This window comes from Pleurodeles waltl, chromosome 1_2 (genome assembly GCF_031143425.1).
Source record: "Pleurodeles waltl isolate 20211129_DDA chromosome 1_2, aPleWal1.hap1.20221129, whole genome shotgun sequence".
Taxonomy (NCBI): Eukaryota; Metazoa; Chordata; class Amphibia; order Caudata; family Salamandridae; genus Pleurodeles; species Pleurodeles waltl.
This window is the reverse complement of record NC_090437.1, coordinates 1103600469-1103624715: the sequence shown is the minus strand read 5'-3', so window position 1 is coordinate 1103624715 and position 24247 is coordinate 1103600469.

The following is a 24247-nucleotide window of genomic DNA, read 5'->3' as shown; positions in this document are numbered from 1 at the left end:
TGGAAAATCCATTTTTTTTTAAATATCCCAAGCATCCAGTGTGATTTTGCCCTCAATGGGCTATATAGGGGTACATTTCCCCCAAAAATACTCAGGATTGGGAAGAAAGACTGCTGTGGCCAGTATGGGGTGGAGGCTCAGCCCGATGTCTTGGATGCCACCCCATGCCTTCTTTTTTTTAACCATTTTTCCTTGGTGACTAGTGGGCATTCTGCCCCATTGGTGGTATAAAGACTGTTAGGCCTGTTATGGGGTGGGAGTATGTCCCGATGCTTAGCTGATGCCACCCCACCCCACCCCTTTTTATTAAACAAGAGCCCTTGTGTATATCTTGCCCTCCTTGGGGCAGATTGGAGTCAACTACCCTAATCTTCCCCTTGGAGGCAAAAAACTGCTGAGGTAATCATGGGACGTAGCTGAGTCCAATTTCGTACTTCTTTTTTTTTGCGTTCCTAAAATTATTTAGCCTGATGTCTACTGGGTTTATTGCCCCCTTCACCTCCCATGGCAGACTGTGGAAAATATGCCCCAATCAGACCATCTTCAGGAGAGAAGAAATTAAATAGCTCTGGCCAAAAAATACAAGTTTCATGGATATACGTTGTGGGCACAAATCACCAAAAATGTACAATGACACATTATGACTAAATAAAATGAAAATGCAAGAGGCTCTTCTTTTAAATAGCGACTTAACAGGTGTATCACACCACTGTGGTGAGAGTTAATGAAGCCACTTCTCCCCGCTCATGTGGACAGACCACTCCATTATACACTTCTACATCAGCGCCTTGAGCCTATGTACACAAACCGACATCCAAATTCAGCCACAACTGAAGCAAATTAACAAAAGCAGACTGTACCCTTGTCCTCAGATCTAGCCAATTGACCCTCATTGGTGACCCACAAAAAGAACCTACCAAACATCTACAACTGGATTTCAGACTGCACAAAGCACCCGGCCCCCATGAAAACCGTGCTGGTACACTGAGGACCTTAGAGACTCCAAGTGCCACTGCAAGCAGCTGTAGAGAAGAAGGAGGATTAGCTGAGAAAACACCTCCAGCAACACCTAAAAAGCAGCTCTTAGAGGGAAGCCAAGAAAGCATCTCTCATGAGCATACTCAAATCTTGCTCTAACTCAGTCAAAGAATTCTTCAACATTGTCAAGGAATTCACCAAACCGACAGCCACTACCAACAACACCACCCCATTGCAGACCCTCGGCGACAAGATCTACTCCAACTTCACACCCCAACCCACCACTGAGGACATCACCACATAAACTCCCACCGCCATCTGGAGCTCCCTAACTAACTGCATCCCATTCACCACAGAAAACACCACCAGAATCATGCTGATTATCCACTCAGACCCTGACATACAACAACATGTACAACCTGGGAAGCACTCTAATCATTTCCAACCTCACTGCCATCATCAACTCTTCCATTCTCAGCGGACACTTCTCAGACATTTTGAAACATAGGAAGATCACTGCTGTGCTGAAGAAAGCCTCACCTAATTCCTAAGAATCTCAACAACTATAGGCCCATCTCACTTTGACACCAAATCCCACAGCACCCTCATCCCCAGGCTTCAGGAATCAGGATTCCAAGGACTAGCTCTAAGTTGCATATTCTCCTTCCTCTCCAACAGAACACAAAGGGTTTGACTCTTCACTTTCACCTTCAAACCCAAAAAGCTTTTCAGTTAAGTTACCCAGGGATCCTCCCTTAATCCCGAACCTGTTCAACATTTACATGGCACATCTCATTCACATCATAGGAACCCACAACATCAGCATTGTTTCCTACGCTGATGACACTCAGCTCATCCTCTCCCTCACCAAGACGAACAGCACCAAGGGGAACAAATTTACTGCCTGCATGTCAGACGTAGCAAACTGGATGCAGGAGAACTGCCTAACGCTCAACATGGACAAAATAGAGGTCCTGATCTTTGTAATAAAAACTCTTGTGGGGACTCCTCCTGGTGGCTACTTGACCTGAGATAAACACTCACCCCTACGACCATCATCCTGAACAAAAAGCTCTAGATGAACAAACAAGTCAACACCATAATCACATCCTGCTGCCACATACTCAGAATGCTTTGCAAAGTTTTCAAAAGCTTTACCATGCACATTAGATGCAAAGTCACCTAGGCCCTCGTTACTAAAAGACTCAACAACGGCATGCACTTTACGTCACCACAGCAATAACTGCAATTTGGATTGTCAATTCATGACCCTGTAAGGTCAAGTCACATGCTGCATGGACTGGGATGACACGACAGCAAGAGGCCGCACGCCAACCCTGGCCTGGACTCATCAGCCTGCAAAACTGGATGGAAGCTGCCTGATAAGCTAAGTGTAAAATATGAAATATTTAACTTTTTTATTATTTAAGCATATTGCATTCCCACACATATGTTTAGCAGGTCTATCATAGGTACATTTGAGCTCTGCCATAAATAAATTGCAACAAGGAGAAATGTAGCATTAAATCTATTCAGCTCAATTGCTTGCAAAGTCTGCACGATATCTTATGGGGTTAAGGCACCTCTTTTAGAGATCTTTGGGTGGCCAGAATTTCTCAGTGAATAATAACTCCGGGGGGTTAGCACATTTGCTTGAGAGATCTCTGTTTTAACTAGTCCCAGTTTTGAACCAAAGTAGCACAGAGGTTTATTATGTTTCTCCAAAGCAGATCATGTAATATGCAGATAACATATTTTTTTTTCATGTAGCTAGATAAATGGATTTCTGCTTTTAACACAGAGATCCTTTTGTTATTTACAGTTACTAAATTGTAATCCTTCTAATAAAGCACAGTGAATTATGAATGACATGTGACTCTTACACCTTGTAACCCTCACTGATTTATCTAACACATCCTGTACATTGATTTACACACTCATGATTTATTGACAATATATAATGTGTACATGTGATCTAAAGCGCTCCGACACCGTAAATACAGATGAGTAGCACTATAAAAGAAATAAAAAACAATATTTTGCTATTTCAATTGTTATTTGTGGAAATACTGTCACAAACCAACAGATCTGACATTATTATAGTGCATGCATATCTCTTATATACATGGACTGAAGAAAGTCCTTGATGAATGCCTCAAGAATTTTATTTTTAGTCCACTTACCACAGAAATAGTCCTGCAAATTTCACCAAAATACACCAATTTTTAAAACAGAGAACCCCCACAAAGCCCCCTTATTGATGCCAGCCTCTCTTATTTCATTTTCATGCTAGCATTGATTAATTAATTCTGCTTAAGCCCGACCAATTTCGTATTCCACCAGCTCCCACTGCTACAAAGCCCTCCACAACTCAGGACCAGCCTACCTCAACAACAAACTCCAACTCTACTAACCCAATAGAAATCTGCGCTCCACTCTCTCTGCCTCTCACAAGCCCCCTGCATCCACAGAAGCAAGACAGGAGGTTGCTCTTTGTCTTTCATTGCAACCAAAAACTGGAATGAACTCCCTTTACACATCAGAACCACCACGCCTCTCCTCAACTTCTGCAAGAAACTGAAGACTTGGATGTTCAACTAGGAGCACTTCCAGACTTAAGCTCTTGCTCTGGTCCCTGGCTACCTTCACGGGTGATAAGCTGTTTCAAAGAAATCTACATAACCTCACATAACAACGAAAAATCAGCTAATAGCAAGGTGCATTACTCTTGCCTTTTCTTTAATGTCTAGAGTGCGTATCCTTCCTTGGGAGATTGTGATCCTGGGGTAATATCTAAGCAGGGATCCACTAGGGAGAGGTATAGCTGGAAAGGGGACAGTTTCCCCTTTCCAGCAGTACTTATTCTGCATTGATTGGCACTCTGAGGCAGAATTATGGTGGTCATTAGGAACATGGCGGGAAACACCGCCACCTGCTGTGGTGACATTGGACAGAAGACCGCCATTGGCTGTGAACAGCACACTGCCATATAATGATGCCAAAAACAGAAACCTCAAAAAATTCTTCTACCTCTAGCCAGGGCCCTTGATGGCAGAAAGGCTGCACACCCCACCCCGCCACCGGCAAGCAGACAAATCCCCACACTCCAAATAATGATGCACAATCACTGTGGCAGATAGTGGTAGTCGAACGACCATTGGCGGTACGGACCGCCACAGCCAGCAATGGGAACCAACAGCAAGAAATGCACACATTGGCAAGTTTGAAACCCACACACCTGACACACATCCACAACACTATAAAACACTCACATACACACCCCACAATCCTTTGCAACACCAATAGCACGTCAGATAATGACAACACAACACGCATACACTGAACTCAACATCACACAAGTCACACACCCAACCACACAACAACACCCTCAGCAATAATCCTACAATACATCACCCACAACACACACCATGGCAACCCCTAAGCATCCCCGCTTCACAGATAGGGAGCTAAGGAGAATGGTGGACAAAATACTGAAGGTTGAGCCACAAATCTTCGAGGCACAGGTCCAGCACACACCCATCGCCAGGAAGATGGAGTTATGGCAGACGACTGTAAACAAGGTCAACACAGTAGGAAACCATCCACTCACAAGAGACGACATCAGCAAGAGATGGAATGACCTGCACAGGAAGTTGGGGCCTATGGCATCCAGGCACAACATTCCGGCCCAGAAGACAGGGGGAGGACCCCCACCTACACCCCGACTACACCGACTGGGAGAAGGTCCTGGCTATCCTGCAACCTGAGGGCCTCACTGGACTCACTGTAGAACTGGACTCAGATAAGTCATCTCCAATTTCTTCATATCCACCACACCTGTAATGCATGTACCACCTCACCCCTCCAACCACCACCAGGACCACTACACCACCCAGGCCACAATCACTACATCCAGTCACCCTGCATACCCACAAACCCACTAACAGGCCTGCATCCCTACCCCTGTGCATGGCCACCTACCCATGCAAGGAATCATAATGGCACTATGGCACCCACAATGCGCCTTCACATCCCATGCAAAATGTAAGGACAACCCCACAATCGGTCCCTGCATGGCCTGACAGGGGAATAAACAGCACAAAATAGGGCAGAGCTGTGCATCCTTATTCGAATTAGTACATGTAACATACTTGTCCATCCCCCCCCCCCCCCCAAAGGCACCACCACTCATGCCACCCTGATGGAAAGGCCAAGGAGTGCAAGTGCCCCACATGGAGATAGAGGCCCCACTCAGGAGAGGGATGTATGGACAGTGAGTATTACCCTGGCCCATCACACAGTCCTGGGCTGTCACCCTCCAGCAGCCCCACCCAGGACACCACTGACATCCCTACCACCTAGCCACCACCATCACCTCAGGCCAAACCACCCCACACCAGTGTCTTCAGGCCACAGACTGGCAGACCACACGTACAGAGGCCAGAATAACCACCAACTAACAGACAGGATGATGATGGCCCCAGTGCAAGTGGGACTGCCAGACCTGTGCAGGGGACACAGGCACATGGGCATAGGCCCAGTGGGAGGGCATCAGTGGCCTGGGGGGAAGCCAAAGGATGGATGCTGCATCCCAGGAGGTGATCTCTGAGGTCCTGGGAGCGTACCACTGTACCCAAGACAAGATGGACCAGATCCTGGCCACCTTGGAGCAGAGTCAAAGGCTGCAGATAGACCAACACCAGGAGACCATGGAGCAGTGGAAACAACTCAATGCCATCATGGCAACTATTGCAGGGGTGCTGCAGCACCACTACCCAAGCCAGCCTGAGACCCCCACAAACCTGGAAGTCCCTACCACTGCCCAGGACATAGACCTGCCCTCTACATCTGCAGCAGCAACTGGACTGGTGGAACTGGCAGAGGACACACAAGAGACCAGCACCCCTACCCGTACAGCCCACCACCAGACGCTCAAATGTGCCCTCAGACCCAGATATGGCACTGGAACACTTGCCAAGACCAAGGCCCCCACAAAGAAGTGACTTTGACCTGAACTGTCTCCCAAGTGTGCCACTGTGCTACCATCCTCACCTGCCAATAGCAACATAACAACTTGCAAGGGACATTTGGACCAATACCCACTGCCACCAATCGCTGAGCCCACGTACCTGATATGGACATCCATCATGAACCCACTCCCTAAAACTGTACAGCGCACCTATGCAATTGTGACATGTAATAAAACACATTTACACCAATTCATATGTCCCCTGTCATTATGAATATTCAATTGTAAGTTTGAATGCATTTGCCAGTCAATTCCATATTCATACCTTTATTGCAGGAATGGTACCCCACGCACAACATCGTCTGGAGTAAACCAAAATGTACACCATGTTTGTTTCCATGGCACATGCCACCTTAGTCTTCAGGTAACAGTGTCAATGACTACATACACCACTTCCACAAACAAATGAGTCAGACAAACATTATGCAGTTCAGACAACATCATAAGTGAACAGTACCTCATAGTCACTAGAAGTATAGGTGGATCAGCTGGTTCCTGGAGTGGACATCTTCCTCCTCTTCACCCTCACCATCACTCTCATCCCCTTCCAGAGGTAGCAGGTCTGGATGTACAGCACCCTCCTCCTCCTCCTCCTCCTCCTCCTCCTCCTCTAGTAAGGCAATAGCTCTCCTCACAGCCACGTTGTGCAGCATGCAGCAGGCCACCACAATTCTACACACCCTGTCAGGGCCATAGCACAGGGATCCCCCAGAGAGATGGAGGCAACAAAATCCAGATTTCAGGAGACCTATAGTGCGCTCAATTACCCTCCTAGTATCCATTAGCCTCATTATAATTCCTTTCTGCATTTGTCCTGGGATTAATCACAGGTGTCAGGAGCCATTGCAAGTTGGGGGTAGCCAGAATCACCTGCAAAGGTGGTTGAAACAGCACTGTATCAAACTGCCATTACTTGCATACAGCCTGGCTGTCCTGTCATCTATCTGCTGATCCAGTGTCATACACACTCACCTATGAGCCATCCTCTGTCCCCTTGTAGTTGTTCCATCATGTGTGGCACACTGCTGTTCCTCAGGACAAAGGAATCATGAACTGATCCTGGAAACATGGTATTTACATGTGATATGTACTGGTCAGCAGTACACTCCACTTGTATATTCATTGAGTGGAAGTTCATTCTGTTCCTGTACACCTGTTCATTCACTCTTGGGGGTGAGAGCTATGTGGGTGCCATTGATAGAACCTATCAAAAGGGGAATGTTAGCTAAGGCATAAAATTCAGTCTTGATGGCAGCGAGTTCAGCCCTTTGGGGAAACTTGACATATGTCTGCATGTGTTGTACAAATGCATTCAGGAATTTTGACAGAACAAGGCTAAACATTAGCTGTGGGAACCCTGCACCCACTGTCATCTGAAATGAGCCCGTACCCAAGAAATGGAGTACAGAGAGCACTTGCACTTCAGTAGGGATGGCATTCTGATTCCGATTAGCCGGTCTCAGTACAGGATCCAGTAAAGCAAATAGGTCCTGGATTGTTGTACGATTGAGTCTGTACCTGACAATGATTTGACGTTCCACCATGGTATCCAAATTAACAAGAGGTCTGTACGCAGATGGGGCCCTCCCTCGCCACATGGGTCTGTACCTATGGGGGAGGAAAGAACACATATGAGGGACACACATACAAATGCAAAACATATTTGTTAGAAATTGGGTTTTTGGTTGGCAGTCAGGTTACCCCCTGTCCAAGCAAAAGCTCTCACTCTAGTCAGGGTAAGTCACACACAATCCAAGATTATCCTGTGCCCACCCTCTGGTAGCTTGGCACGAGCAGTCAGGCTTAACTTAGAAGGCAATGTGTAAAGTATTTGTGCAATAAATCATACAATACCACCATATAGCACCACAAAAATACACCACACAGTGTTTAGAAAAATATAGAATATTTATCAGGATAATTGTAGGTCAAAAAGAATAAAGTTGCAATGGGAAATTGTAGAGATATCACTGAAAAGTGATATAAAGGGGGTTATTCTAACTTTGGAGGAGTGTTAATCCGTCCCAAAAGTGACGGTAAAGTGACGGATATACCACCAGCCGTATTACGAGTTCCATAGGATATAATGGACTCGTAATACGGCTGGTGGTAAATCCGTCACTTTTCCGTCACTTTTTGGACGGATTAACACCTCCTCCAAAGTTAGAATAACCCCCTAAGTGTCGTAAGTCTTTAGAATATAAACAAAGTCTCTTTCAAGCACAAGTACCTGGTTTAGCGTGGAGAAGTCAAAGAAATCTACCCATGTTTGTGTGGTTTGTTTGGTGCTGTCCCTGAACCTCTGACGGTATCCCTCAGGGGTCAGCCCAAACTTGGCAAGTAAAATGGCTTTCTGAAGTGGGTATGTGTTTTGATCAGGATGATCCAATGTGAGGAGTGCATCCCTCCCCAATTGCGGTACATAACCCCACATAGCTACCACCCATTGCCCTTCAGGAACCTCATGAGCCCTTAGTGCAACTTCATCAGCAGCTAACCATTTATCTATTTCATCTCCCACCACAAAACTGGGCACCACATTTTTGGGTATACGAACCTTCTTTTCTCCAGCAGGTCCTGTCAGTATGCTGCCACCATTATTGCTGGATTCAGACTGTCTTGCCTTGATCTCCAGCTCCTTGAGACTCAGTTCATGAGCCAACAATAGTTTCTTTTCAGCCAAAGCTCTTTCAGCTTCCACCTGTTTGGCTGCTCTTTCAGCTTCCGCTTGTTTGGCTGCCCTTTCAGCTTCTGCTTGAATCTGTTTGGCTGCTCTTTCAGCCTCAGCTTGTTTGGCTTCTCTTTCTGCCCTTTTCTCCTCCTGTTGAGCCTCAATTTTCAGTTTTGCCATTTGCAATTGGAGCTCCCTTTCTTCTCTCCTTTCCTCTGCGGACAGGCTTTGCACAGAGACACTGCTCCCTGGTCTGGAAGGGTGCACAATTGCAGTGGTAACACCATCCACAGATAGTGAAAATTCCTCTGAGGGGCCATTTTCTGGCTCCTCTTCCTCATCATCCTCTAAATGGGCTTCTGCCCAGGCCCTCAGCGCCACTTGAAAGTCCTCCTTTCTGGAGGCCCCTTGGGTGGGTACCCTCAATGCCCTGCAGAATCCTCTTAGTTGTTTGACCGTATATGTATCCAACTGGACTAGGTCAAAGTCCCCTGTCTGAGACCCAGTCAGAGACATGTTGAGTGAGGATTTAGTTTTTGAAAATTGCCAGGAAAAAAAACGGATTTGCAAAAAGAGATAAAAACCAAGTTGACCTTCAACTGTGGGTAGGTAGTGAAATACTTAGCTACTGTATGTCACTGCACAAATACAAGTCCTATCCTCACCGCTGATCACCAATGTTAGAAATTGGGTTTTTAGTTGGCAGTCAGGTTACCCCCTGTCCAAGCAAAAGCCCTCACTCTAGTCAGGGTAAGTCACACACAATCCAAGATTATCCTGTGCCCACCCTCTGGTAGCTTGGCACGAGCAGACAGGCTTAACTTAGAAGGCAATGTGTAAAGTATTTGTGCAATAAATCATACAATACCACCATATAGCACCACAAAAATACACCACACAGTGTTTAGAAAAATATATAATATTTTTCAGGATAATTGTAGGTCAAAAATAAATGAAGTTGCAATGGGAAATTGTAGAGATATCACTGAAAAGTGATATAAAGTGTCTTAAGTCTTTAGAATATAAACAAAGTCTCTTTCAAGCACAAGTACCTGGTTTAGCGTGGAAAAATCTCCTCAGAGGGCCACAAAAGAAGAGGTGCGTGGAAAAAGGGTGTGTGCGTCGATTTCTCCTCAGCACACACAGACTTGCGTCGTTATTTTCCACGCGGGGAAGTCGTGCGTCGTTTTCTGGCGTGCAGACAGTCTCTTTTCGTGGATCGCGGGGATTACCAGATGTCCCGCGTCTGTGCGTGGATTTTCCTGCTTGTTTTCCGGCTGCGCGTCGTTCTGCGGGGCTGTGAGTCGAAATTACGATCTCACGGCAGGCGTCGCGTCGATTTCTCCTCTAGAGGTCGGGCGGCGTTGTCCTTGCGAAGCCGTGCGTCGGATTTTCAGTCGTCCCAAGAGCGTCGCGTCGTTCAGCGTCGGTGTGCGGCGTTTTTCTCGCCACGGAACAAGCTGTGCGGCAAAATTTTCGGCGCACGGAACGTCCAGGCGAAAGAGGGAAGTCTTTTTGGTCCTGAGACTTCAGGGAACAGGAGACAAGCTCTATCCAAGCCCTTGGAGAGCACTTTCACAGCCAGACAAGAGTTCAGCAAGGCAGCAGGCCAACAGCAAGGCAGCAGTCCTTTGTAGAAAGCAGACAGGTGAGTCCTTTGAGCAGCCAGGCAGTTCTTCTTGGCAGGATGTAGTTTCTGGTTCAGGTTTCTTCTCCAGCAAGTGTCTGATGAGGTAGGGCAGAGGCCCTGTTTTATACCCAAATGTGCCTTTGAAGTGGGGGAGACTTCAAAGAGTGGCTAAAAAGTGCACCAGGTCCCCTTTCAGTTCAATCCTGTCTGCCAGGGTCCCAGTAGGGGGTGTGGAAGTCCTTTGTGTGAAGGCAGGCCCTCCACCCTCCCAGCCCAGGAAGACCCATTCAAAATGCAGATGTATGCAAGTGAGGCTGAGTACCCTGTGTTTGGGGTGTGTCTGAGTGAATGCACAAGGAGCTGTCAACCAAGCCCAGCCAGACGTGGATTGTAAGGCACAGAAGGATTTAAGTGCAAAGAAATGCTCACTTTCTAAAAGTGGCATTTCTAGCATAGTAATATTAAATCCGACTTCACCAGTCAGCAGTATTTTGTATTACCATTCTGGCCATATTAAATATGACCTTCCTGCTCCTTTCAGATCAGCAGCTGCCACTTCAACAGTGTATGAGGGCAGCCCCAATGTTAGCCTATGAAGGGAGCAGGCCTCACAGTAGTGTAAAAACTAATTTAGGAGTTTTACACTACCAGGACATATAACTACACAGGTACATGTCCTGCCTTTTACCCACACAGCACCCTGCTCTAGGGGTTACCTAGGGCACACATTAAGGGTGACTTATATGTAGAAAGAGGGGAGTTCCAGGATTGGCAAGTACTTTTAAATGCCAAGTCGAGGTGGCAGTGAAACTGCACACACATGCCTTGCAATGGCAGGCCTGAGACAAGGAAAAGGGGCTACTTAAGTGAGTGGCACAACCAGTGCTGCTGGCCCACTAGTAGCATTTAATTTACCAGACCTATGCACATAAAGTGCACCTTACTAGGGACTTATAAGTAAATTAATAGTCCAATCAGGTATGATTCAAGGTTACCATGTTTTAAGGGAGAGAGCATATGCACCTTAGCACTGGTTAGCAGTGATAAAGTGCGCAGAGTCTAAAAACCAGCAAAAACAGTGTCCACAAAGTGGAGGGAGGCAGGCAAAAAGTTAGGGGTGACTACCCTAAGGCTGTCAGGTCTAACAATATTGTGTATGAATAACTGCTGTACAATACATAGGTTACACACACAAGTGATTTACAACTTTAGGGACATGTATGCAGTGATAACTCTGGACTGATGTGAGGAACAGACACTCATGTGGGCAGGTGACTAAGGTCTGGGATCTGAAGGCCCTGAATGGGGCCCATGACTAGGAAATATGTACGTGGTGCTAGCAAAATGGCAGCCTCCTGCCATCCAGATATAAAGGAGTGGAAGTGACATCATTCCGCAGTGGTAGTTGTCATTGCGGAAGGCAGTGTTCACCACCGTGCACCCATTCATTGGTTTACATGGTTGTCAATGGGGAAACTCGGCCTATCATGATCGCCGCTGCCGGTGACAGTGCACACCATTGTGGAGCTTATGCCATGTCGTCACCCCAATTTCACTTGCCCCCCGAATCCCGTGCATGCAAGTACTCCACTGAGTGTGCTGCTGTGTCCTGACTCTGGTTACTCCAATGGCACATGTCACAGGGGAAAGAGCCCTGGCCTTCATCACGGAGGAGCTGGAAAAGCTGGTGGACAGGGTCCTACCCCTGTATGCCAAGTTTTATGGGTGACCAGAGGAGCAGGTGAGTTGGCAGTTGTCTTGCATGGATGTGTGTGATGGTGGCGGATGCCTGTATGCATGCGTGGGCGATTTGTAACTTCACAGGCATAGATTGTGTGGCAAGTACTGTTACTGAGGTGGTAAAACGATCCTGTGAAGTATACGTCCCATTGGGGATGACATGTCAGTTGTATCAGATGGGCATATCCTAACGTCCGTTTTTCTTCTCTGTGTGTCTCATACAGGTCAGCGCCCATCAGAAGAGGGGGCTCTGGCAGGCCATTGCCAGGGGGGTGCTGACCCTGGGGGTCTACAACCGGCGGAGCACCCACTGCAGGAAGCGGTGGGAGGACATGCGGCGCTGGGCCAGGAAGACCTGCGAGGCCCGGCTGGGGAAGGCCTCCCAATGAGGAAGGGGTGCCTGTCAGACCCTGATCTCCCTAATGTTCTGCATTCTGGTGGTAGCATATCCAAATTTGGATGGGTGCTTGAAGGCAGCACAGCAGCCACAAGGGGGTGAGTACCAACACTGTTTCATACCACTTTGATGGATGCGTTTGGGTGCTGTGGTATGTATGCTGTCTAGTGCCAGGCATTCTGACAGGTGTCTTCCAGGAGTCACGTCCCCCATGGGCACAGAAATGGTTAGGGGCAGGTCTAACCAGTCACAATAGGCCCTTGGGGATTGATCTTCCTGTACTGTAGGGTTCTTTGTTGACCTTTAATGGTGGGTATAGTGATGGTGTCTCACCAGCGTACTTGTGGTTTCTGAACCCGAGGTGGGGAGAATACTTCTGCGGGTGTGTCTTCATCTCCTTCCCCCCAGGAGTTTTTTTCAGAAATATCATAAGAGCCAGTAGTTCCTGAATATACAGGTGGTGTGCAATGCAAAGTGCTTCAACACTGACCTAGTTGCAAGGTTTCCAAGAAGCACACACACAACTCCTATATCTTTCATTTCTTTGCACTGTATGACGGACCAGTGGCTACTAGGTAAGGCTATATGTAGTGAGATTGTTCGACAATTTTAATTTGTGGTGGATTGGTTCACAAATTAAATACCCGTCTTTGCATTTCAGATGACTGTGAAGGTACCCCAGGTCTTGGATACTGACACCATGCTTAAATCCATGGAGAGAAAGAAGATATAACGCTGCTCACAACCCAGATTAAAATCAGAATTCACTTTTGGACTGTTGAGTGGGGGTGGTCTAGAATATGATCCTGTTAGTTGTTGCAGAATGATAGCGACATGTGCCATCTTTCACAACATAGCCATCAGAAACGGAATGATAATGGAATCAGTCAATGATGACTGGTGATGGTGAGGAACCCTTGAATCCCACTTCTCAGGAAAGGACACAGCAAGAGCCGCATAAGGATGTGCATGCCACGCTCATTTCACAAAAAAATACGGAGGTAAATGAGACAGAACATGAATGTAGATAAACAATTCTTTTTGTATATGTTATAAAGAGCAACACAAATGCTTGAGTAAGAATTTGCCAATCTGCTATGTTTATACGTGAATGGAAAGACCTTTATTGCTGTATTTGTAGATAAACATGAAAATAACACCTTTGGAGATTCTATTTACCTTTTTGCCTAATTATAACTGTTCTTTTTATGGGCCGCTGAGGTACACTACACCATCCCTATCCACTGCAGCTTTTTCTACAATTTGTAATGCCTGGCTCAGCTGTCACAGATACCCTACTAGCAACTGAAACCTCTTGACTCTCCACTGGTTTTGAGTTAGACCAGTTTACTGCCTCAATTCTCTTGATTTACTGAAGCCTATTTGTCATCTTCGGGCTTCCTTCAGCTTCTGACTGCATTGCCACTATTGCAAAGTATGTCTATTTATATATATACGGTTCATCTTCATAAGGTTGGTATTGGAGATGCCAGCCTTTCAACAGAGCTGTCCAAAACCTCTAGGTGGCTTTCTGTCTGCTGTTGGCCACTTTTCTTTGTATCTGAGTCAGCAGTAATAAATTGTCATAGGTCCCTCAGTACTTTTGTACATACCTCAAATAAATGTCCGATTTGTTTTAGACAAGCCTCACCTAGGGATACATGTATGTAGCATTTTGCACATCGCACTTTGGCATGTAGAAATCCATTTTTGCAAATCAGTAAACTGTTTACCGAATCGCAAAAAGGGATTGCGAGTCGCAATTAGGAAGGGATGTTCCCTTCCTAATTGCGAGTCCCAGTCGCATGTAAGATTGTTGTGTGACCGTGAATGCGGTTGCCATTTTACCATTTATTTAATTGTTGTTAGCCTATCCGGCCTTAACAATAATCACACAATAAATATCAATCCATCACACTTGATAAAAATCACATTAAATAAAACATCTCAGTAAAAAGGGAAACTGTGCTTGAGTTTTTGATTTAACATGTGCCGAAATGTATCCGATTTGCCATACATTATCGTGAATCCTAATATATAACCATAATTTACATAAAAACTTAACTTATTCTAAAAAAACATTATAAATCTAATATTTAAATATCTTGTTCTGGGACAAGTCATTTGGGACCTTGAGGTGCCTGCCCACCATTTAATAGAAGCCCAAGGCCTAACCCAGTTTTACACCACCCTGCACCAATTTCCCAAGCTAGATAGCTACGGGATAACATAGGCTGTTATGCTTATGCCAACTATGGGTGCATTGATGAACGTAACTTCCATGCTTCCAAGATATAAGTTGAGACCTTTGTCACGATGTATTTCTCGTCTGATCGCATACATAGCGCTTCCGCCTCCTTGCACTTCCTAACTCCGTGGGATCTGAAAAGTGGACGTAGGTACAATTTGCGGAGTTTAAGCGTAAAGTGACATAATAGAAGGAAGTGGGAAAGTGTTTCCGGGCCACCATGAAGACATGGACAACATTCTAATCTACCCAGAGGAGCGGGTTGCCATCTGTTGGCCACCGCCGTCACAGATAGTGGGCCCATACGGAATTTAAAATAGAGAGCCCTTTTTTCCTCCGGATAAATACTGTCTATGAATATTGCTGGTTTAAGCTCTTGGTTAAACAAAATGTACCGCTTAAATAAAGGGCTAAATGACTCGCCCATAGTCTCAGTCTTTTGCTCCCAATATGCCTTTTTTATGACAGCTAGACTAGGCCTTCCGATTTTTTCTGGATGGAGCCAGAGGTCTTCCTGGCCGATAGCAGCCAGGATAGTTGAGATATGTTTGAACCAGGGCAATTTCCGATGGCTTTGTAGCTTCATGATGTCCTTAAGTACGTCTCTATATGGTTTAAGTGCCTCTTTTGACCAAATACGGATCCAGTATCTTACTGGAGCCAGAGCAATGTAGTCCTCAACCTTTCTCATCTGTAGATCAATTCTTATTGCATTCATTGGTGTGGCGTTACCTAAACAAAGTAATCGGCGTAAAAATTTGTTCTTGGTTACTTGTATTGATGGAGTCTTTCTGAATCCCCAGATCTCTGCGCTATAGAGTGCTGCGGCTCTTGCTTTTGTTTTGTATGCGAGCAGTGCAGAACTCACGGAATGGTTACCTGTAGCTTTTGCGAATCTGAGTACTGCTCCAGCTTGTTGGGCCAAGGAAATGCTACTTTTATAGATTTGTGGTTTCCATGTCTGTTTTTCGTCTAGTCTGCAGCCCAGGTAATCGTAAGTAGCCACTCGGGCCAAAGGCTTATTGTTTGCCCTAAAGGTCGATTGCATCGTCTGTTTTTGGTTAAGAATCATAAACTTTGTTTTCCCCTCATTGATTACCATGCTCCTTGAGGTACAAAATGATTCGAAACCCCTAAGTAATCGATGCATTGCTATCTCCGTTCTTGCCAGTAGTACAGCGTCATCAGCAAAGAGCAGGATAGGTATACTTTCATTGGCTAGTTTTGGCGCATCCAGATTTAATTCCTTCAAGACTTGACTTACTTCATTTATATAACAATTAAATAAGGTTGGGGCCAAAACGCAGCCTTGTTTTACGCCTCGCTCGATTGGAATTTCTGCCGTATAATAATTTCTCGTAGTATATCTGACCCTGGCAGTATTCCCTGTATGCAATAGAATTAACAGCCTTAAAATGTTTCCCTGTATGCCCATTTCTGACAATAACTGCCATAGTGTTTGGCGGTTTACGCTGTCAAAGGCTGTTTGGAAATCCACAAAGACCAGATATAATGGACAATCTTTAAGGGTGGCTTATTTAGCGCAGACCATGTTTAGCTTAAAAAGTTGATCTGTTGTACTTTGGCCTCTCCTAAAACCAGCTTGGTGTGTTGATATTAGATCTCCGTCCTCTAGCCATTGGTCTAGGCGCAACTGAATCATTTTGGCAAAAATCTTTCCAACACTATCAAGCAGTGAAATAGGTCTATAATTGCTCACCATGTCCCGAGGCCCTTTTTTGTGAATTGGAACGATTATTGATTCCTTCCAAGAGGAAGGGATTACCTCATGGTGCCAAACACTGTTGAATAGACGGGCTAGAGCAGGTAACCATAACGTTAGCTGGTTACGGTAAGCGTCTAAAGGGATACCGTCTGGGCCTGCAGCCTTATGCGGCTTTTGGAGGAAAATAACTTGTTTAATCTCTTTTTCACTGAATTCCGGTATTAACTCCATTGCACGTGGAATGACATGGGCTACTTGCATGGAATTTGTGCTGGGGAATTCGTTAGAGACTAGTACATTCTGGGTTTCGTTTACTAATCTAGCAAGCCGATTTGAAGGTACTGCGTAAGTCTTTTGAAATGGAAATACTTTACTTAATCTTTGATTTCTGCCTACCAGCCCTTGAGTGAGGATGTTTGAGTTATTGGTCCTCCCAGATGCCGTCTTGGCCACTTCCTGGTACAAGGCGGTAAAATGCTTTACCCAATGTTGAGGGTTGATATTCAGTTCTAGGTTTTTCGAAGGACCTTCATATCCCCACCTGACTATCTCCCAAAACTTTTTGGAGTTCCCTGCCGATATTGCCTGCAGTAGAGTTTTCCAGAGTTTATGTGGGAATATCTTTCTTTTGTATCTCAGTAATTTTTTGTACTGTTGCCTACATTCATAAAAATATTGCTCATTGGAGTCATTCAAGTGCCGGTTTTTTAGTGCTTGTGATAAGGTCTTTTTTAGCTTCAAACACTCTTCATCGAACCAGCCCTCCATCATTTTAGGATTGATTTGAGGATGCTTGATCTTTTCCTTTTTTGTTTGCAATAGCAGATTATTAAAGTTATGCAGGAGGGGTAAAACGTCGTTAACTGGTAGGTTTAAAAAGGTGCTAAGTGATAACAGCCAGGTTTGACTAGGTGCGCTCATATAAGGTTCATCCTCATTTGACCTTAATATGTTTTTCCTATTTGGTCTCATGGTTATTGTTAAGCTATTTCCGTTGAATGGAGACTCAGCCTTCCCTGGGCTCGTGTCCGGATGGACTATCTCCATTAGCAGTGGGTCGTGATCACTCTCAATCCTGTCCCTTATTTCCATATCGATGACATAATGCCAGGCTTCGATGTTTATTGCCATATAGTCGATTATACTTTGCTTTTTTCCAGTTCGAAAGGTAGATTTAAAAGTTCTGTCTGAATTTGTTCTCCCGTTTAATGTGCGGATTCCTCCTTCTATTAATGCTTCGAAGATTAATTCTCCTTTCTTGGAGTCTTTACAACGTTGGATGAGAGGCATTGGGATGTTCCAAGCATGGTCTTCCTCTACTACTTGTTCATCCCAGAGGATAGAATGAGGTTTAGTGTTGAAGTCACCACATATCAGTAAAACGATTTTACAGGGCTGGGGAGAGCAGTTGTTCGTATGACCTGGTGCTGGGTTCCTCCAACCCTTAGTTCTTTTATTTAGGATATGTTCTTTAAGGAGCCGCACCCCTGGCATGACTTGAGCCCGGATGATAGGGGGGAAATACACATTTACTATTTCGAGTGACCACTCCTCGTATTTTACTGCGAGCGTCTGGATTCCCTTGCTTAATACAGCATGAGTTACTACGGAGTTTCCCAGTAGTGAAGTTCTGATCCAAATAATCAGACCTCCCGATGGTCTTCCTTTTTTTTGCTTGATAGCGGGTAGGTGGAAAGTGGAGAACCCATCTAGGTCAATAGCGTAAATAGACCAAGTTTCTTGGAAACAGCTGATGTCTTGTTTTTTAATGAATTCGACCCAGTCCTTATCTTCCATTTTGTTTTTTAAGCCTGCAATGTTCCAGCTTACAATTTTTAATATGGGACTGATTTTATCTTTTGTGTTCAAGCCGTCCATTTTTTGCTACGAGCTTCTAAATGGTTGCTCTTCGCAATTCTGTAACTGTGGGGGATTACCCCTGCTGTTTCTAGGGGAATTGGCCAACAGGCAGAACCTCATATTACTCAAATTTGTTCGTTCAGGGAGTTGTTGTTTGGAGCTAATTGCTCCCTGGAGTATCGAACCAGAATTGCCTTTTACCTCTTGCCTGCCCAACATGTTTTGGTTTGAGGCTTTTTCAAGAAATATTGTTGGATATGGTTCTTTTTGCGGAGTAGCAATGGATATTCCCCAGGTCTTCATCGTGTTAGAACATTTTAGGATCTGTTCTACTATCCAGACTGTTTCTGTTAATTCCCCGTTCTCTAATTCTTTTTTTGGTATGAATCTTACTGAGAGGAGGTCTTTGGTTGTTACATTCTGTACGGCTGGCAGGGATTTGACCAAATGTAAGATGTTAGACCTGTTCAGGATATCGTGACTTCCTCTTGAGGAGTACTCAGGGATAAACATGATCATGGCTTCAAGCTCTTTAGTTGTTTCAGAACGGATCTCAGTATGCCCGCCACCTCCCTGCGACCGTCTTCCTTGAAGTTGGTTATCTTCATTTTGTCTGTCTTGAGTGGTAACTGCCCAACTAGTCAATGTTCGATCTACCTGGCCTTTTTCCCTCCCAAATTGCAACTCTTTGTTCCTATGTTCTTCATAGGGATGCCTTTTTGGAGGCCAGTTGTCCCTTTTTCCTTTGGTTTCTTTAGTTTCCAGGTCCAGTGCTGGGCGCGATAGAGCAGGCGAATCAGTGATCCACCCAGGCTGGTTACTGAGATTATGATTTCCAGGGCTAACCTGAGAGCAATATTTTACCTTTGTCCGGGGTGCGGGAACCGGGGCTATTATATTGTCCACGCACATGGTTGTTCTTATACTTTGTTTACTTCGTATATACTCTGGGGTCTCTGCCCTTCTGCTTTCACCTTTGCTGTTATCTTGTTCTGCCCCCTCAGTAATGGAATTCGGAGGCTGCTGGCATTTTCCATAGTGGTTCTGACCCTGGCGGGAACCGCCAACACAGCCCGCCGCATTAACACTCCGCCCGCCACGGCGGAACAAACAAACAGCGCGGCGGTCCCCGCCAACAGCCAGGCGGCAGACAATGTACCGCCCACCCTATCACGACCCACCAATCCGCCACCTTTTCCGGGGCGGGAGCACCGCCGATAAAAACACGGCGGAAACAGACTACGAACGGGAAAACGCTCACCTCCACATACTCCACGCGAGATTCCGGCAGTATGGAACCCGAGTTGCAGGTCATCCCCGCACTCCTATACCTGCTCCTGTACCAGGAGCACGCCCGGCGGCACGGAAGACATCGGTGAGTACTGCACCTACGACACAGGGGAGGGAAAAGATTACCGGCACACACCCACCCACCCACACCCACTACAACACACACATCAATGCATTCCCACAGATCACTGTCACAACCCACAAACCCCCCCCTCCGAAATAATGCAAAGACCAAAAGAAGAGATCTTAAACGGGCAGATATATTGAAAAATGGACAGCAGTAATCCCAATAAATAAATAAACTATGTACAAAATATATACATCTACTAAATGTAGTCCAACCACTGTCCGTGGGGTCCTGAGCAAAGGGGCAAGGCCCAGTCCCACGACAAGAACTCCACGGAGAGAACACTGCAGGGGCATCAGAAAGAAAAAAGGACAGGCACCTCAGGGGGAAGGGAAGGGGGGGCACCTCAGCCACTTGAGTACACGACGCCAGATCCACGAGGGGACTCCATGACCACTGGCCCATCCTGGGGAGAGCAAAGCCACAGTCCATACAGTCCATACAGTGGGTGGCCTGCCCACTGGGCCATCCTGGGGAGTGCAAAGCCACAGTCCATACAGTCCATACAGTGGGTGGCCTGCCCACTGGGCCATCCTGGGGAGAGCAAAGCCACAGTCCAAACAGTCCATACAGTGGGTGGCCTGCCCACTGGGCCATCCTGGGGAGAGCAAAGCCACAGTCCATACAGTCCATACAGTGGGGGGCCTGCCCACTGGGCCATCCTGGGGAGAGCAAAGCCACAGTCCATACAGTCCATACAGTGGGTGGCCTGCCCACTGGGCCATCCTGGGGAGAGCAAAGCCACAGTCCAAACAGTCCATACAGTGGGTGGCCTGCCCACTGGGCCATCCTGGGGAGAGCAAAGCCACAGTCCAAACAGTCCATACAGTGGGTGGCCTGCCCACTGGGCCATCCTGGGGAGAGCAAAGCCACAGTCCATACAGTCCATACAGTGGGTGGCCTGCCCACTGGGCCATCCAGGGGAGTGCAAAGCCACAGTCCAAACAGTCCATAACAGACTCCACTGCCACTGGAGGAGGCATGTTGGCCAGGGGACATCCTGCAGCCCTGCCCGAGACAGATCCTGCCCTGCCACGTCTGCCAAAGGGCCAGCGGTTCCTGCCTGGAAGGGCCCAGTTCAGCGGTTCTTGCCTTGAAGGGCCCAGTTCAGCGGTTCTTGAGACGGCGGTCCCCAGCGGAGCGGTGCTGGAGACGGCGGGGCCCAGTTCAGCGGTACTTGCCTTGAAGGGCCCAGTTCAGCGGTTCTTGAGACGGCGGTCCCCAGCGGAGCGGTGCTGGAGACGGCGGGGCCCAGTTGAGCGGTTCTTGAGACGGCGGTCCCCAGCGGAGCGGTGCTGGAGACGGCGGGGCCCAGTTCAGCGGTACTTGCCTTGAAGGGCCCAGTTCAGCGGTTCTTGAGACGGCGGTCCCCAGCGGAGCGGTGCTGGAGACGGCGGGGCCCAGTTCAGCGGTTCTTGAGACGGCGGTCCCCAGCGGAGCGGTGCTGGAGACGGCGGGGCCCAGTTCAGCGGTTCTTGCCTTGAAGGGCCCAGTTCAGCGGTTCTTGAGACGGCGGTCCCCAGCGGAGCGGTGCTGGAGACGGCAGCCATTCTATGGCCAACTGCTCATTGCCTGGTGCTGCCCTCCTGGGCAGCGGGGATGGTGCTCCTTCAATCCCCACCTGGGCTGTGGGTGGTGGGGCCCTCCTGGCCAGCTGGGCTGGGTCCTCCCTGGGCAGCAGCTATGGGGGTGGTGGGCTCTCCCGGGGCAGCTGTGCCGGTTCCTCCCTGGGCAGCGGCTATGGGGGTTGCGGGCTCCTCCTGGGCAGCTGTGACGGGTCCTCCATGGGCAGCAGGCCTGCTGCCTGACTTCTCCGCCTTGCTGCCCTTGCCCTCCTTAGTCGGGAGTCTGTGGCCCTTTCCTCCCTTTGGAGCTGTGGCTGTTGACGGTGGCTGGCTAGTGTCCTGGGGGGATATAGAACCCGGGCTCCGGCGGCGGCCCTTCCGCCTTCTGCTCCTCTTCCCAGGGGGTGGGCTGGCTGTCCCCTTGCTGCTGGGCGAAGATCCAGACCTGCGGGCTGGTGGGCTCCAATACCCCTGCACCCTTGTCAAGGGGGCTGCAGGGCTGGTGGTGGCTGAGGTGCTCTTCTTACCCCGACGAGAAGGAGGGGGGGGGCTCAGGGTCGGGAAAGTAGGTAGCAGTAGAGAGATAGATTTTCCTGGGACAATGGATAGTGGTAGGTACAGTGGGAATGGGAGTGGAGGGAGAGGATGTGGTTGTAGGCGAGACAAGTTTGCTGTCTTTGGGTGCAGGTGCAGGAGCAGGAGGCTGTCGTGAGGTGGATGGCTGTTGGGTGGGTGGGTGGCTGCGTTTGTGTGGTGTGGAAGAGGGGGTGACAGACACAGTGGGAGAGGACACAGGGGACGTGTAAATGGCAGTGGGGGTGGTGACTGCACGTGTGCGGACTGGACTGGAGGGTGTGCTGGTGATGGAAACACTGGCTGATGGTGAGGTGAATGAAGGTGTGAGTGTAGACGTCACAGGGAGGGAGGAGGGAGACGAGGAGGTGGGGGTCACAGAGGTGGTAGTGACTGTTGGCATGTCTGTATCGGAATGTTGCTTGTGTGAATGTCTGCGTGATCTGTGGTGCTTATGTTTGGATGAGCTGCTCTTGGGTGTTGAGGTGTGTGCAGGCTGGTCTGATGGTGTGGGTGGGACAGGCAGAGGAACAGGAGACTGGGAGGAGGGAGTTAGTAGAGGGAGGCAGGAGACAGGGACAATGGCTGCCGTCAGTGCTGAGGCCAGAGCCTGGAACGATCGCTGATGGGCAGCCTGACCCGAATGAATGCCCTCCAGGTACGCATTGCTGCGATGAACCTCCCTCTCCACCCCCTGGATGGCATTCAAAAGGGTAGTCTGCCCAACAATGAGCGTTCGGAGGAGGTCAATGACCTCCTCACTGAGGGCAGCGGGGGTAACAGGGGCAGGGCCTGAGGTGCCTGGGGCGAAGGAGATGCCCGGCTTCCTGGCAGAGCGGGCACGGGGCGAACGCTGAGGGGCTGCTGGGAGGGCGGAGATGGTGCGCTGGGTGGCGGCTGTACCTGTAATGGCGGGGTGCACGGATGGTGCCACCCCCGCAAGGGAGCTCCCTTCCGAGGACGTGTCCGTGTCGCTGCAGGGTCCAGTCGTCCCCGTTGTGGAGCTCTCCTCGCCCTCCGTCTCACTGGTCCAGTCAGACTCTGTGGCATGGCCCTCCTGGGCCATGTGAGATGCAGCTCCCTCCTGCCCCGATGCCACTTCTCCTCCGCCTGATGATGCTGATGCACACAAGCACAGAAAGACAAACAAAAAGGGGGGGGGAGAGAGAAATAAAGAGATTTTGAGTACATGGATCACCGGTACAGTTAGCGGACATGACAGACACAGATGCCCCCTGCACTAAGTTGCGCACTTAGGGTCCCCTACGCATTCCGTGGAACATGCCCTACACGCCTAGAGTTGACAACTGCACCCATGGATGACACGGCCCAGGGATGGCTGTACTGGCACACTACTGAGGGTGGTGGCTGGGGACACAGGAGCTTACGGGGGTGCCCAGCCTACAGATATCGCCCTGGCCTAGGGGGACCCACAGCCCTCCTCCCCCACCCAGACACCTCCACTGCGCGACAACAGAGTAGATAATGCTTGTACTCACCCCCTTGTGTCTGCTGTGCTGCCCTCACGCGCCCATCCAAATCAGGGTAGGCCACCGCCAGGATCCGGAACATCAGGGGGGTCAGTTGACGGCAGGCACCCCGCCTACGTTGGGAGGCCATCCCCAGCAGAGACTCGGCGGTCTTCTTGGTCCCGCGGCGGATGTCCTCCCACCTCTTGCGGCAGTGGGTGCCCCGTCGATGGTGGACCCCCAGGGTCCGGACTTCCTTGGCGATGGCACGCCAAATCCCGATCTTCTCATGGGCGCGGACCTATGTGACACGTACAGGGAGGGAGAAATACCACGTTCAAGTTTGTCTGCATTTTTGTTGCCAGTGGCCCAACGCCCCCCATCCCCGCCAGGCCCCCCACCAGGCCCCCCGCCAGGCCCAACATGCCCCCCATCCCCGCCATGCCCCCGCCATGCCCCCTGCCAGGCCCAACATGCCCCCCATCCCCGCCAGGCCCCCCGCCATGCCCCCGCCAGGCCCAACATGCCCCCCATCCCCGCCAGGCCCCCCGCCAGGCCCAACATGCCCCCCATCCCCGCCAGGCCCCCCGCCAGGCCCAACATGCCCCCCATCCCCGCCAGGCCACCCGCCATGCCCCCCGCCAGGCCCAACATGCCCCCCATCCCCGCCAGGCCCCCCGCCATGCCCCCCGCCAGGCCCAACATGCCCCCCATCCCCGCCAGAGCCAGCCAGTGGCCCCAAATCCATATTGAATTAAACTCACTTGTTGGTCGGGAGGACCGTAGAGTAGCGCATACTGGGGGAGGACCCCATCCACAAGTTTCTCCAACTCTTCTCCAGTGAAGGCAGGGGCCCTTTCCCCAGGCGCAGCAGCCATTGTCCCTTCCAGACCGAGGTCACAGCAACACTTGCAGTATAGGTCCTCTCCTGCGAAAGTTCAAGT